This window comes from Rhinichthys klamathensis, unplaced genomic scaffold (assembly GCF_029890125.1).
Source record: "Rhinichthys klamathensis goyatoka isolate OS25496 unplaced genomic scaffold, OSU_Roscu_1.1 h1tg000270l_1, whole genome shotgun sequence".
Classification (NCBI taxonomy): domain Eukaryota; kingdom Metazoa; phylum Chordata; class Actinopteri; order Cypriniformes; family Leuciscidae; genus Rhinichthys; species Rhinichthys klamathensis.
In genome coordinates this window covers 575,718-590,000 of record NW_026606790.1, presented here as the reverse complement: position 1 = coordinate 590,000, position 14,283 = coordinate 575,718, and positions in this window count along the sequence as shown.

Sequence of the window (14,283 nt, the reverse complement as noted above, 5' to 3'; positions counted from 1 at the left end):
GATAGATAGATAGATAGATAGACACACAGACAGACAGACAGATAGATAGATAGATAGATAGATAGATAGATAGATAGATAGATAGATAGATAGATAGATAGATAGATAGATAGATAGATAGATAGATAGATAGATAGATAATAGATAGATAGATAGATAGATAGATAGACAGACAGATAGATAGATAGATAGATAGATAGATAGATAGATAGATAGATAGATAGATAGATAGATAGATAGATAGATAGATAGATAGATAGATAGACTAAAAGTTAGAGCAGACAGACAGACAGACAGACAGTCATATGGATGGATGGATGGATGGATGGATGGATGGTAGAACGGTGATATTCGAATGTATTAGAACAGTGTGATACCTACACAGTGAACCCAGATGCCTGCTCCACCAGCTCTTCCTAAAGTCAAGTGCACAAACACACACACACACACACACACACACGCACCGGCAGCAGATGGTATGAGACAGTTGGCAGTGGTAAGTGAGCATGAGTATCTGTTTACTAATAACCCTTTAATTACTTCAGCTGGTGGATGGGATAAAAACGCCAGACTCAAGCAGGAGAACGTCTTCAGGTGATGATAGGGCTACATACAACAGCCTCCAAAGACATTTTATGGAAAGAATTCCCACTATGAAAGTAAAACAACTAGATACTTAAAAAAAGACGGTATATCTGAAAGTGTGTGAGAGCACGCAGCCATCGCAAACTTCACATTCAGTAAAATAACATGTGGGAGATATACGGTACCCCATACAACGGTAAATGTCAGGAGAAATCCATTCATCTCCCGGGATAACTTTAACCCTCTCCATTTTGTTAGTCTGAACCCACCTTTTGGGCAAATATGTTACAAAGATGTGCTCTCTCTCTCTCTCCGGTTGTCTGCGTGGACTCTTCCCGTCTCCGTTTCAGCTGGAGAACAGGGAGTGCGTCGCGTTCACCGGCTGCCCTTTAGCTCAGCCGTGCTGCAAAAGCATACATTTTAATGATGAGACCTTTTCTTTTAAATAACTCCTCTACAGGAGAAAAATAAATTGCTGTTCAAGAGGAAATATTACACTGGGCATTGTGGGATTGAGAGGGATTGAGCGAAACGGGCCGTGTGACCCATACATCACAGCCAACCTGTATAAATTAAGCTATAAATAGCTTTATACAGAGAAACTTTACCTTGGGTCCGCTTCCGAAGGAGTGTGTGTGTGCAAGGCCTTGCGCACAGACGGAAGAGTGTGTTTGTGTGTGTGTGTGTAAGAGGGGTAGAAGGGAGAGAGTGTGTTTGTATGTGTGTATGACACAGAAAATCCCCCTTGGAGTGCTGGGCAAACAGAAAGCAGGCCGTATAAAGGCTGAAAAGACCTCGCTTGGTTATTGTATATTCCTCGCCTGGATCCCCGTAAAGACCCCCATAGCCCTGCACTGTCACCAGGGCCACTGTGTCATCACGGACAGCCGGCTTTAGACGGAGCCCTGGCGAAGGCTCCAAAAGGAAATTAAAAGGGGATTATGGCTGCCTGACTCGCTGAAGGGATTCGCTAGGCCTGGGTTTTATTTAGTTCTCGGTGCTGTGCGCTGCCTGAAGTGTGAGGAGGGACCAGGGTAGGTCTGTTCAAAGCCTTCACACTCCGCTCTGCTTATCTACGAAAACTGATGTAATATTTCAGAACGGTATAGTGTTAGGCCCACGGGAAATGCTTGCATTCCATCTCCACCTGCAAGATTATCGAATCCATCGCACACAAGAGAAAAGAAATTGCTGTTTAAAAAAACATATGTGAATTCCAGCTTCTCAAATTTTGATTTCATTGACGAATAAAGACGTAAACACAATGCCAGTTTAAAGCACTACAGCTGAAGAATTAAACGGATGCACGTTTTTTTTTATTATCCTTTTGATAAGATGCACAGCCTACTTTGAATGTGCTATAACTTTGGATAAAATCAAGTGCAAAATGAATAAGTATGAAATATAAAAGATTTCTATTTCTATAGACCCCCCACAGTCTGTTCACTGACCATCTGATGCAAATTGGACACAAAATGGTAAGAGGCGGTCAAAATAGGCAGTTCCAATCTAACTGGCTGACCTTACAGACTTCCGGGAGAAGGACATACAGGGTTTTTTTTTTTTTTTTATCAGTCTGCCAGGAAACAAAGTCATGTTTACAAAGTATACTGATAAATGTGCTTTTGGGGATGAAATAGCACTGGATTTACTGAAATGTGTACATGTAATGGCATTTAATTTAACCAGACAATTGACAGCACCCATTGTCTTCCATAGTATTTTTTTTTTTCTACTATGGAAGTCAATGGGTGCAGTCTGGTTACCAACGTTCTTTAAAATATCTTCTTTTGTGTTCAACAGAAGAAAGAAACTCATACAGGTTTGGAACACCTTGAGGGTGAGTAAGTAATGACAACATTTAAATTTTGGGGTGACCTATCCCTTTAACTATATCTGCAAGCTGAATTTCAAAACTATGTTTTGTCTGTTAAATAGTCTGTTTAAAATTATTTTGGATGGAAAGAAATTCTTATCTTAAATACAATTGGCTAGTCTCAGCAAAGAATTAGTTCTCTGTCACTGACAGGACGCTTTGTGGGTCTTTGCACCTATTTGTGTGTGTGTGTGTGGCAGCATTATCAATTATCCAGTGCGCAGTCTCACTCTAGCTCGGTGTTAAATTAAGTTGTCAGTGCTGTCTTCACAATTTCCCCTTCACAGAGGTAGACGCTGATGGGGCCTGACGGCCGCTTGGTGGTTCTCCTCACCGGCTGCCGGCCCGCATCGTGCCTGCAATTCATCAGCGCACATCCAGAGCGCAGTCCACGAGCCAATCTCTTGCCAGCCAGCCGGCAGCATGGCCAACCCAGCCCAGCGTACTGCTGCCTGGGACGGATGGGAAGAGAATGAGCTAGATCACCTTCCAAAAAACACATAGCAAAGAGGGATTGGAGTTTGGCTTACTCCGGCAGTGTGTCTAGTCTTTGTGTGCGTGCTTGTCAAAGATGTAACCACTGTTCAAGATTTGGGGGACCAAATATAAAAGTTGTGATTATTGTAAAAATTATACATTTTAATTGGATGAGCTCTGTTTCATTGTAAGCTGACTATAAATGCTGTACGGTTGACTGCATAATCTATGTCCAAAAGCTTTATAAATTATAAAGAGGTAGGTAGGCAACAAGTCACATCCCAAATGCAATATTTGCGTAACATCTTGTCTATTAAGATGCATTTATCTGGTTGGCAACTGACTATCCCAAAAACTTATCGGTTCAGTGGTTGGTGAAAAGAAGGAAAAGGGTGCTTGAAGGGATATTTATGAATAAATCATGACCTAATTTCTACTGGGAAATAAGCATTAAAGTCACTAAATATCTTTAAAGCTTATTTTAATTTGTTTTAAGATCATTAGACATTGGCGTCTTGAAAGCCTGATTCCTTAGAAAGTACCTTAATACAAAAACACTTCATGCAAATCATTATTAGAGTTGGCAATGAAAATTCCTATCTATTTTCAAATAGCACCTTATTGAACATTGTGAACGATTAGTTTCATTTTCAAAAAACACATTTTTACCTATTTTACTTATTTTTAATCAAAATATCATAACTCGATCTTCCTTTTCAGATCTGTCTCCAGCCCATTTAACAACCAATGGGCATGTAAGCCACAATACGGAAGATCTGTCACTTCTGTGGATCTGTCACTATACTACTGCTTTATAGCAACTTTACCTGACAAGGCAGCACAGCAAATTACTAAGGTTTCAGACACAGCCAATAATCAGCAAAGCCAAATAGAATAACGATATGTTTTTACAAAATTAATAACCCACTTAATGCAATTACAGTGATTTTACTATAGTTAGGTGGGCACCACACAAGTTTTATTAATTGACAAATAACTTGAATATTGCAGGTGATGTATCCACCCTCATTGGTGCTTGTGCATTTTCTTCTGCAAAGTCTGTGTTTTCCTGGTTATGACAGGAAGGTGAATAAAGAGTAAGAAAAATGAGATTTTAGATGTGTATGCATGAGAGAAAGCAAGCAGGAAAGACAGAAAGCGGGCAAAAGAAAAAGAGAGAAGGGGGTATGAGAGCGCAGTTTGTGGACAGCAAAGCCCATGAGACACATAACTTGGCAGCTTACCTGCTTAAAGGGCACTGGCAGGAAAGCTGGACAGGCATATATGTCACCCTCCCTCTCTTTCTCCTGCTCCAGAAGGCTGAAGGACACAGGAAGAGTCTGGGCACAGTGCAGCCAAGCAAGCAGCCAGACGGCCGGGCCGCAGTAATAATGGAGAACTGTATAACAGCGGGGCACTAAGCTCTCTGTGCTTAAGTATTTATTTGTGATGAATAGTAATGACGGCACACTTACAAAGCACTTGTTTAATATGGAATGGCCTAAGGGGCGGGTATCATTCGAGCAAATGAATCTCACTGCGCCTCCCTCAGCCCTCCATAACATGTGCTGGCCCTTTTCACTGTCCCTGCCCCAAAGTTAAATAAAACATTACATGCCATTTTCAGTTATTAACCTACTTAATTGAGAAAAAAAAAGTCATTTATTTCTATTTGGGCTCTGCTGCTACACAGCTGTCATGGACGGGTGGTAACCTAAATAATCAATTGATGTGCTTTTTGGTCTCTGGGAGTTGATTGGATGCCACTATAAAGGAAAAGAGCTTCTATTGCTGTACTTCAAAAAAAGCCCCAAAAGCTTCATCACGCCACGGCTGTTAAATATGAGTGTCGTCAACCCCTACTGAGATTTATTACGAGTGCCTCGCAGAAGAACAAACAACAGACAGTTTAGCTAACAGTTTGCGGCACAGTACTGTTACTGCCATGCAAATAAGGATAGATCAGCTTTTCAACAAAAGGCTGTTAAACACCCCCTTCTGTTTACAAGCCCTTCTGATGTGAACACCCATCATCAAAAGGCAGAAAGTCACCAGCTGCGGTTTAGCACTGGCTACTCAAACAGTCATGATCTCGTGTTGTGACACTAAGCCATCATTGGCTCGGCAGGAAGTCTCACATTGGAGTGGTAATGCACGAAACAGTGCTGATCTGTTTTGTGTTTTTCTCATTGAAGTAGAAGTTCACAGAAAAATGAAGATTCTGTCATCATTTACATTTACACAGAACACATTTTCATACAGCAACCAGTGGGTGTCATGCTTGAAAAAGTACACAAAAGCACCATAAAATACTATAAATGTCACCCATGCACTCCATGACTCTAATGCTATACTCCAAGGAGTGGAGTATTGTGTGAGGAACAAAACAAAATCTAAAGCGCTGAAAATCTTCCTTCGCCCATAGCTTTCAAAATCCAGATATGCTTAACTCTATTGTTTCTTCCAATGTAACTGATAGTGACACAACACATTTGAATAATCAGAAGAATGAATGAGATTTGAGCTACAGTGGAAAGGAAGATAATACTACCTATATATAAAAGTATAATAGTAGAAAAGAGCACTTATTCCGCTAAACTTCTCCTACTGTATTCAAACGGAAGAAAAAAAGTCATATGGGTTTGGAACAACATGAGAGTACGTAAATAATCACAGAGGTTTAATTTTCAACTGTGACACTGGTCCTAAATCAGTGTAAAAACAGAAATCGATGGTGTGATGGTTGACACAGATTACACCCTTTCTCACCTGACTCATTACTGCTACACAGGAGAAAAGCCCTGTGCTTAATCGGCCACTCAAACGTTCCTGGGCCATGTTTAAGAGGTGCCACCTGGCCAAGAGAGAAGAGGGAGCAAAGCAAACAGAGAGACAAGTGGAGAGCAGAGAGGAAATGGAGCAGAGGGTTTCAGTGCCTTCATTTGCCAGTGTTTCTGTCCACCCCCCACTGCTGGGAGAGGATAGAGAGGATAGAGGCAGAGAGAGAGAGCGAGAGAACTATGCCATGCTGCAGTATGCCCACAGTGTGCCAAGGACAACAGAGCAGAATTAACCCCTGAGTGGAGGCAAGAGAATGTGTGATTCTCTAAAATCTGGGTTAGACACTTTCACTTGGATCAAGCTTGTACTGCTAAATACTGTGCAACATAAGGATGAAAATCTATTGTCTATATTATCTGATATGACCTTTTCGTGTATGGTTAATTAACATTTCAAGTCCTCTAGGATCTGACTTTGCCCAACTCAAATATGTTAGATATGACTAGGTACGTGGGTAAAGTCTATGAATCTTTATACCTCAGCACTGCTGAAAGCTTTTGATTGACTGACAAACATAATTTTCTTTATAAAACAGATCAGAATTTAAATTTATTTGAAGCATCATTCAGCTCACGGCCACATTAACACCTCAGAAATGTGCATTCATTTCCAATATTTCAGCTGCCTATCGTCAAATATTTCTTACATTTGATGTAGGTAATATATCAAAGTTTGTAGTTTTACTACATATTACAGTATTAAATAATTCACTATTCTGGGTAATGTGCTACATACTGTAAGCCCCTATAGCTGTAGTTTTGTACATTTCAGGTTCACTCTACAATTTAAAGGGTTAGTTCACCCAAAAATGAAAATTCTGTCATTAATTACTCACCCCTCATGTCATTCCAAATCCGTAACACTTCTTCGGAACACAAATAAAGTTATTTTTTTTATTAAATCTGAGAGTTTTTTGTCCCTCCATTGACAGCTACGCATCTGAAACTTTGACGCTTCAAAAAGTTCATAAAGAGATCTTAAAACTAGTCCATATGAATCAAGCGGTTTAGTCCAAAATGTTCTGAAGAGACTCAATCGCTTTATATGATGAATAGATTGAATTTAGGCTTTTATTCGCAAAAACGTTCATCAACTCACACATCAGTTATGGTAAATGGAAGCTCAAACATGTTCGCTTGATGTGCGAGAACCAATGAGTTTCATTCTTGTGTGTTACGCAGCATGTTTGAGCTTAAGCAAGAACCAATGAGGGTGATTCTCGTGTGTTACGCAGCACGTTTGAGCTTCAGCAAGAACCAATGAGGTTCATTCTTGTGTGTTACACCGCACGTGTGAGCCTCCGTAATAGGTTTGTTCTTGCGCGCCAAGCAGGTTTGGTTGAGCTTCTGTTAATGTTCACTGATCAATGTTTATATGTGAATAAAAGCCTAAATTCAATCTGTTCATCACAAAGTGATCGAGTCTCTTCAGAAAATGTGTACTAAACTGATCAATTCATATGGATTAGTTTTACGAGCTCTTTATGAATTTTTTGAAGCGTCAAAGTGTCAGTTGCGCAGCTGTCTATGGAGAGACAGAAATCGCTCAGATTTCATCAAAAAGATCTTCATTTGTGTTCCGAAGATGAACCTCATACGGGTTTGGAACGACATGAGGGTGAGTAATTAATGACAGAATTTTCAATTTTGGGTGAACTAACCCTTTAAAGAACACAATTAATTAATTGTTCCCTGGGAATCAAACCCACAGTCTTGGCGTTGCTAGCGTCATGCTCCATCAACTGAGCAACAAGAACACCATGTTAAACGCCTCTCAAACCTATCAAATCTAATGTGTCAAACTAAGTAAACACATACTCATATTTCAACCATTTGAATGTCACAGCCTAAACCTAAACCCTTACCTAAACAAGGTCCCTAATATGTGCCTGCTTAAACTCAACACAATGTGACTACACAGGAAGCTAGAAAGATTCCACATGCCCCAACCACCAGAAATCAATGAATAATTAACAAGGCCCTTTTCAATCCATGTTGCTGTCCATCAAAGATTGTGACAGTTAATCCTTTTCTTATATAAATAGCTCTTTGGTGTGGATGGGTAGTAGCCGCATGGAGCTCTATCCCGTCTGTCCCTGAAGCGGCCGCCAGGATAAGCTGTGTGTGTGTGTGTTGGATTGGCACATGGAGCTGCCCAGGGCCTGCCGCTGAGCTGGCGGCCAGTACAGATGGAGGGCAGGGTTAGGCAATGCCAGCTTGTCAGTCGGATTAAAACGACTCATTTATTCACTGAAGTATCGTGCAAAGCGACGGGGCCAAAGCAGGGTTGCATGGAGTGGATGAGCAAGAGCTTTACAGAGCGGAGGTGAGTGAGGAGGGTGGCTAGGGGGAGTTCGTAAGTAAAGGGTGATTCTAAACTAACTGCCCCTTTAGACTTCTCTGTCCATGTCTATCTCCACCACTCACTCTTCATTTTTGTTTATTCTTTTTCTTTCGTGGGATGCCAGAAGCCATTACGGTGGTGTGCGGAAGGGGGCCAGCAGGGTGGCGTCCTCCAGTGCCTGGGTGACAGATTGCTGCTCCGCATTGGTGGCGGAGGAGGCAAGGCCGGTTGGCGATTGGCTCTGATGGTCAGGAAGTGGGCACTGAGGGATGGCAGAGCAGGAGGAGGAAGAGGGAGCAGGGAGACAGAGAGGGTGGGGATGACAAGACCTGGCTGTGTGACCTTTAGCACTAGGTGAGTTACTTAAAGGGCCATGAACTCTGTTTTCTTTATGGGCCTGGCACCAGAAGGCAGTGACGTCGGCAGGACTTATGAGGAGGACATGGAGAGGTAAAAGGTTAAGTGCCAACCCACAGCCAGGCATCTTCTCAGGGCATTACATTATTGCTGGTTTCTGCTTTCTTAGGTTTTTCCTGAGATCAAATACAACTGGCTGTCTCTTGAGGTTGTCAGCAATATTAACTCAAATTATTACAGGACACTTAGTTTAAGTAGTGACAGGGATTATCCAACTGATATCAGCCTCTGAAATTCAGTCCCAAATTACACACTTGACATGTACTTAGGGGATGTCTAGTGTACATGTAAAGTTTAGATTCAGAGAAGGACTAAAAAGGCTTAGGGCGGTATCTGGGACAGGGTCTAAGTGAGTCGAACACTTTGAGGGACAACATTTTATTAGAACGGACAGTATGGCCGCAATGACTTTCACCATATTCCGCTCAATCAGCTTGCCAAAAATGGCACAGCTTGACTTGCCAAGTGGCATCATTTCAAGTGCTCATAAAAATTGCACTCTTGCTCAAAAATTATGAAAGATTGCAAAAATGTACTTCTTTTGCTGCATTAAATGTAGCTGGAAAGAGTTGCAGGTGCAGGTTTAGTGGAGACGTAGCTTTATTTTTCTTGTGTCTGGTCTACTGTCTGTCCCTTATAGCCTGTTGAGGATGGCAGTGCCAGAGTAATAAGGGGAGAAGGTGTCAGAGACAGGTTAACGGTGGGATCGGTCAATGCCAGCAACCTTGTGCCTCTCAAATCCCCCTATCTCGTGTCATTGGCAGGCCAAGAGAGAGAGAGTAAGAGCGAGAGAGAGTGAGAGCGAGAGAGAGCGAGTCAGGGTGGTACACGGGGGGTGAAGCTTGGAAGGGTTTTATCGGGTCTAATTACTCCCGATAGCTGTAATTTACAGGTTGGCAGCAGGGGGAAATCGGCAAGATTCACACTTCTGCGGGTCAGCATCTGTCGCCATTACGGCACTACGCTCGTCGACGGCCGGTCAGCGAGCCGGAGGAACAGTAAACAACAAACCGCGTGTGACAGATTAGCGGCGCAGGCTAAAGGACCTTCCACTGACACATCATTTCTCTCACTCCGCGAGTTTGTTTCGCGGCAGCTGTCACCAATAAAACAGAGAGACAGGAGAGAAGGGGGGAGAGATGGGGGAGGTTGGCTTTTGTTCCAGATCCAGGGAGGTGGGTGGCAGGAGAGGAAGGAGAGTGACCTGTTTAGCAGTCTGGCATGAGCATGAACGGGAATATTCATACAGGAAAACGAGGCACCATTATGTCAAAAGGAAATTTTTTGCTGACTTTCTCATAATGATCTACTTTCTTTTTTTAGGGGTTGTAACAAATTGCTACAAGTTCCATTTGTGCACAGCGTGTGTGGTATAATGTATAAAAGAAGTGAGCTTGAGCATTTGCTCTGGTTATGTGAACTTGCTGAAGCCTCATCTTGCACTGCTCCACCTGGCCACGTTTTATCCATTAAAACATAGAAAATCGTACAGCAAGCCACAATTTGTGCCAAGTGGACTGATTCGCCCCACTGCAGTCCACTCTCTTTTCCGGCCTTGATCCACATTCTCTCCATTAGCCTCATTGATGGATTCTGGCAAGGAAACTTTTCCTTGAGCTCCCATTTGAAGGACATTCTGTTGTCCTGCTGGGCGTGTAATACCACCCTCAAACCACAACGGACCATAGATCATCATCACCTTGATTCAGAATAGAGAAGCTTGTTTATTGAACTTTAGAGTCACCTGTTGATCAGACCACACCTTCTAAAAGTGCTCCACAAAGATCTGTTGGGCACCACCAATCCTCCATTTAAAAAAATGGGAGTCTGGACCTAGTTCCAAACATCTATTCTAATTACACTTTATATATTTTAGCAGATGTAACCAATGGAAAATGCATCAACAAAACTTGTCAAGGACACTCTCCAGGCCTGAATTTTCACAGCTGCAACTATTTGGCTTTGCTCATTGGCGGGTTCACACAGGCCGCTCCAAGTGCTGTCCAATCACCAAACCCATCCATTACTTTGTCCGGCTGTGGGCAGAGCCCGGTGAGGACCTGTCCTCTTTAATATCTAACAGCAGAGTGGTGGCTCTCTGTGCCAGCCTCCAGAGTCCCACTGTTCCCACAAGTGCCATATGGGCGGCCCGGCCTTATTGCATTAGCACAGGCGAGACAAGCAGGCAGAGGCCCTGGTCCTCCAGGCACTGCCACAGGGCATGCCCTGCCCACAACCAGCTGCCAGGACCAGGCAGAGAGACAGTCACAGTTCACTATCCGACAGAGGAATAGTCAGGAACCCTTTACAACTTTGCTCTTTTCTTGGACTGTTTCCTGAGGACAGAAAAAACGGTGTTATAGATGTCGACATAAAGGATACAAACATTTACGTGTATTCATTTTCTTTTATCCAAAGGAAAGAAATGAGGAGAGAAGTGCTGATATACAAAGTTCCAAAACTGCTAGAACAGAGTTTCACATTGGGGTAAAACAATATACAATACAAAACAGTATAAATGGCATTATAGAGCAGCACCCGTAAATAACATTATTTCTGCATAGCAGCCAGGGATGCTACTACACAAAAGAGCGAAGGAGAGGTCAATAAATTACATAATTTGTTCATAAGTCAATGTGTCCTGTTCGCTATAAATAGGCCCTTGATTGTACTATATACAGCGCCTCCCCACACCGGCAAGTCTTAGAAAGAAAAAAAAAACAAGCACTTACAGTCCCCAAAGTAAAGATTGCTTGCCACTGGAGATATCTGAACAGGTCTTCCACCTGGTCTAGGGACAGAAGAAGGGAGAGAGTTCAGATGTTCAGATGTTCTGAGGATCGCATGGGAATGTCAGACTGTGTTTCAGCCTGTACCTGCCACAGGACCTGAGGCCTGTTTTAATTAATCATAAAGCACTATGAATTATTAATATATTATCACTGCGCATACATGTGATCATTCATTTGTCTCTTTTGCTGTTTTTTAACACCCTTAAGTGCCTGTTTCTGTTAATATGCGGCAATTCTGGGGAGAACTAAAGCTTGACCTGACAGCACACTTTAATACAGGACAAGATGCAGTACAAAACTACTTAGATGTTCTTATTTCACAAACTCTCCAGTGAGAGCGTATACAAACACAACAAACAGGTCAACTGATAGATGCTCTAAGGAGTGAACGGCGGTGTTGGAAGTATGTGAAGCGAAGAGATTCCCAATAAACCCAAATATTACATTTGAAAACATTTACATTTGCACATTTGCAATGATAAGAAATCCCGCATAGTACTCCCAGAAAATTTGCGATCTCGAAAAGTTTGCAACGCTCAATGACATATTTAAGCAAGGACTCTTCAAGCAGCGCCCGGGGTGTTTTTGTGCCACACTGATCAGACATCATTGAGCTCTCATTGAGGAGAGATTTGGTTTTGGCCTGGCTGTGTGGCCTGTGATGATTGACAGTAGGAAGGAAGCTTTCTCCTACCCACAGGCGCCCCATCGAAGCTTCAGCTCAGGAGGACACAACAGATCTGAGCGAGAGCAACACCTGTCAGGTAAGCCTTCGCAGTTGACGGCACATGAGGTATGCAAAACCCTCTGCTCTGACGGCTAATCTCCGGTGAGCCATCGTGCGGGGCACCGCAGGCCTCCACAAGGAGCCACCGGGGGCCAGAGCGCAGTAAACTTGCCTCTTCTGCATCAGACAGCGCTCATATCCTCCCACAAGAGCAGCAAGAGGCAGAGGAAAAGAGAGAGAGGGAGGCACTGATGTGCTCTAAATACATTTCATTATCATCATTATGATTATATCACTGAATGTGTGTTTTTTGTAATGCGCCGCAGCACGTCTCCCCAGGGTGCTGTCTGCACAGCTGAATAATTAAAACAAGTATGATGAACCATCCGTCACAGTTTCCCACAAGAGTTCAGGCAGGATGTGTGCAAATGGCTCAGTTGAGGAGAGGTCTGCAATTGAAACAATAAAAATGCTCAGGTTAGAATCTACTAATGCAGCTCTGATTGCAAATAATTTAGTACAAGCAGTAAAACAAAACGATGATGCAAGCACACTATTGCACTGTATACTAACTCAGTGATAATACATCGATCATTGTTTTAATTTCAGAAAAAATAAGGAAAGCATTGCACTGAAAAATGTTGTTTTCATTATAAAATTATTATTATTAATCATCAGTTCCTCAATGTGCATACTAAAACAATGATGTTTCCTAAATTAACAAATACTGTCATTAATTTAATACAAATCATATTTGTTAGCTGTAATCATATTACAGCAACTTACCAAGTGCATTTTGGAGAAAGCAAATCTCACACTGTTTGCAAAGACAAAACAGCACATCCAATCAGCCAGGAACAAACAAGATGAGGCACATTGTGTTCTGATATGCCAAGCAACCCTGTAGGACTAGACCTGCTTAAATGCATAAAGTAAATCTAAGAGACAAGTACGGATGAATGTTTAATCCAACAATCCCACAAACCGGTGTCAAAACCCCTGTGTCAAAACCCAGAAAATTATGCACAGCAGGTCACTGAAATATTCATACTATACATGCTTCATTAAGACTGAAATACACAAAGGCCCCGCATTCAAATTATTATTGAAACAAATGACAGATAGATGGAGGGAAGAGTAAAATATTACTGCCACAATTACATGTTTGTTTCATAGATTTGTACCGATTTGTTTTATTACAGGGGAAACCTCCACATTGCTAAATACTTTTGACAACTGAGTTACTTTGCGTCTTGTGAGTGGAGTCTCTGCCAAAGACTGCATTCAGATAGGAAAGAGGACACACTGCTCCTTTTCAACCTTTTCAGGTGGGAATACTAGACAGATCAAAGCGTGTCTGTTAATTACACATATCCTGCAACTTGGTCACGCAGTTAGGGCTCCTGACCGTTCTCATATGCTCCCAACCAATTAATGATCTTTCTCCTGCCCCTCTGACATCAGATGAATAGTGTCTGAGTTTTCAGCTGATGGATTATGTCAGTTTATCAAATGACAAATGCTTTACAATTTAGATTAATATCTGTAATTTAAACACTTAGCACAGCTGAGACTGGCTCACTGCCCAATATTAAGAACATTAAAAATCATTAAGGGGATGATATATTGTGTTTACAGGTATACAATATATTATTCAAAAACAGGTTCGCTGTGTTACCACATTTTGTTTTAACACCTGTACCTGTAACTGAAATAATATTCTCAAATTTATCTACTATAAATTATTGAATCTTACAACGATCACATCATTTCATATCATTATTATCACCCATCACCACTACCCTCCCTCATTTCATTTTAAGCTTCATTTTAATAAAAAAAAAAGGTAAACATGTTGTGGCAATGTGGTAACATACAGGATATTTTAATTATAAAGCAACTAAAATTGGATACAAGATTATATACATAAAACATGGTCCAACAACTCTAAAACAATGTGAGATTTGCCATTGGCTGTGGCAAATGTAGGCCATTTTGTGCTATCTTTGTTGGTCCGGCAGACACACAAAGTGAAAAAGTATAACCCTCCTTGTTTGATTTCTTTCTAGATATTTAAAAAAAAAAAAAAAAAAAATTAAATCATGTAGATTAAAAAGCTTGTGTGGATGTTATCAAATTGAAACAACAAAAACTAATGGTGTTACAACTCCTCAGTCAATACTGCATCTTCCATAGACTGTAAGATACGGACTGACACTTATTGG